Source organism: Giraffa tippelskirchi, chromosome 6, assembly GCF_054371585.1.
Source record: "Giraffa tippelskirchi isolate mGirTip1 chromosome 6, T2T-mGirTip1v1.2.pri, whole genome shotgun sequence".
Classification (NCBI taxonomy): Eukaryota; Metazoa; Chordata; class Mammalia; order Artiodactyla; family Giraffidae; genus Giraffa; species Giraffa tippelskirchi.
Window position 1 is genome coordinate 117,687,648 of NC_137280.1, and position 2,266 is coordinate 117,689,913.

The following is a 2,266-nucleotide window of genomic DNA, read 5'->3' on the forward strand; positions in this document are numbered from 1 at the left end:
GAGCAATTGAACTGTTGATGTGCTGAGTTGGACACGACTGAGCAATTGAACTGAACTGTTGACATCCTTGTTTATTGATAGAGCAGGAAATAGTCCATTTCTCACTCCCTAACACCATACACAAAAGTAAACTCTAAATAATTTACAGATCTCAGTATGAGGATGGACACTCTAAAACCCTTGAGGAAAATATAGGCAGAAAATGCTGTTGTAGATCGCAGCAAGTTCATTTTGGATCCACATCTTAGAGTAACAAAAAATGAGACAAAAATGAGCCAAAGGGACACTCTGAGCTGGGATGGTGCCACGATGTTGACCAGGTTCCTGGGCCCACGCTACCACCGGCTGGCCAGAAACTGGGTCCCCCCAGCAAGCACGTGGGGTACCATGGGCGCCGTGCGGCTGGTATGGGCCACTGACTGGTGGCTGATTCTGGACTGGGTGCCCGAATATCAACGGCAAGTTCAAGAGGGATGACTAATTAAACTCACCTCCTCAGGCCCCTGTGGTGTCTGCTGTGCTGCCTCCTGCCATCTGCATCTGGAACGGCCCAGGCTCTCTGGATGGACTCTAGGAAGTCCCTGGCACGAGTTCATTTCCTCTTTTGGTGGAAATAGCTTTCATGTGTGGACACACGTGGCATTAAACCTCGCTCTGAAACCTGCCCGCCTGCACGTGCTCATGCCGGGGTGCGGTGACCTGGGGGTCCCTTCGGCGCCAGCGCAGGTCCGGGGCTCCCAGGGGCTGGCAGACATGGTTTGATCATTTCAGATGGGTGGTGGGTGATACTTGCATGGTGTTTTTATCTCTTGCTGCCTAAACACGTTACTCCTGACTTGGTGGCTTAGGACAAACATTACCTCACTGTGAGAGTTTGAGAGTGATCTGTCTGAGGGGTGCTGGCTGAGGGTCCCTCACGAAGTTGCAGCAGAGGCATCAGCTTCATGGTGGGGGTGGGGGTGGGCAGGTGTTGGGGCTTCCATGAGGCCCCCTCATGTGGCTCCTTGCCATGTGGACCTCTCAGGTGTGACTTGAGCCTCCTTACTACATGGTGGGCGAGGTTGGGGGAGTTGCCTTTTACAAGCCACTCAGAAGTCTCAGGCCATCTCCTCCACATCTCATTCAGAGGGAGAACTAGGCTCTGTGTCTTGAAGGGAGGCACCTGAGAACCTATCTGTATAGGCACAGATACGGACATGAGCAGGTGCAGGAGGATGGACTGTGTAACACCTGCCAAGTCCCAGAGGAGGCTAGAAACATCCTCTCTGTGAAAACAGCCACCTCATGACTCTGCCTGGGCTGCCACCACAGAACAGAGGCCCAGCCGCCGAGGCTACAGTGAGCCTCTCCTGCTTCTGGAGGCTGGAGCCTGAGCTTGCTTCTGACAGGCTTGGTTCCTGGTTCAGCCACCTCCTCACCATGTCCTCATGTAGTCTTTCCTTGATCTGAGAGCAGGGAAACTCTCTGGGGACTCTTCGGACTCGCTGCTTCTAGGGGATCAGGGCTGCACCCTTTTGACCTCATTTAACCTTGATGGTGTTCTTGGGGGCCCGTCTGCAAATGCAGCCACACTGGGGGGTTGGGGTGTCAATATACACACACATTTCAGGGAGACATACTGACACATACTTTCAGTCCACAGCAGCTTTACACGTTTTAACACAAAGAGTGGAGTGTGCTACATACTTTTCTGCACCAGCCTTTTTCACCTACTGTTTATTTCCTGGAGGCCAGGGCACTTTAGAAGGAACACAGCTTCATCATTAAAAAGTCTACAGATAATAACTGCTGGAGAGGTGTGGAGAAAAGGCAACCCTCCCACACTGACGGTGGGAATGTGAATTGGTTCAGCCATGGTGGAGAATGGTATGGAGGATCCTTAAGAAACTAAAAGTGAAACTACCATGTGATCCTGCAGTCCCACTCCTGGGCATATATCTGGAAAAGATGAAAAGATACATGGATCCCACTGTTCATAGCAGTACTATTCACAATAGCCAAGACATGGAAGCAACCTACATGTCCATCAACAGATGAATGGATAATGTGGTATATATACACAGTGGAATATTACTCAACCATAAAAAGGATGAAGTATTGCCATTTGAAGCAACATGGATGGGCCTAGAGATTTTCATACTAAGTAAAATAAACAAGACAGAGAAATACAAATATCATATGGTATTGCTTATGTTGGAGTCTTTAACAGATGATACAAATGAACTTATTACAGAAATAGGCTCACAGACACGGAGAACAAACTTTG

General features: G+C 49.5%; 1 pseudogene; it reads left to right on the forward strand.

Moving 5' to 3' along the window:
- Nucleotides 1-309: 309 nt before the first annotated feature.
- Nucleotides 310-660, forward strand: LOC145509085 (cytochrome b-c1 complex subunit 10 pseudogene; annotated as a pseudogene).
- Nucleotides 661-2,266: the final 1,606 nt, after the last annotated feature.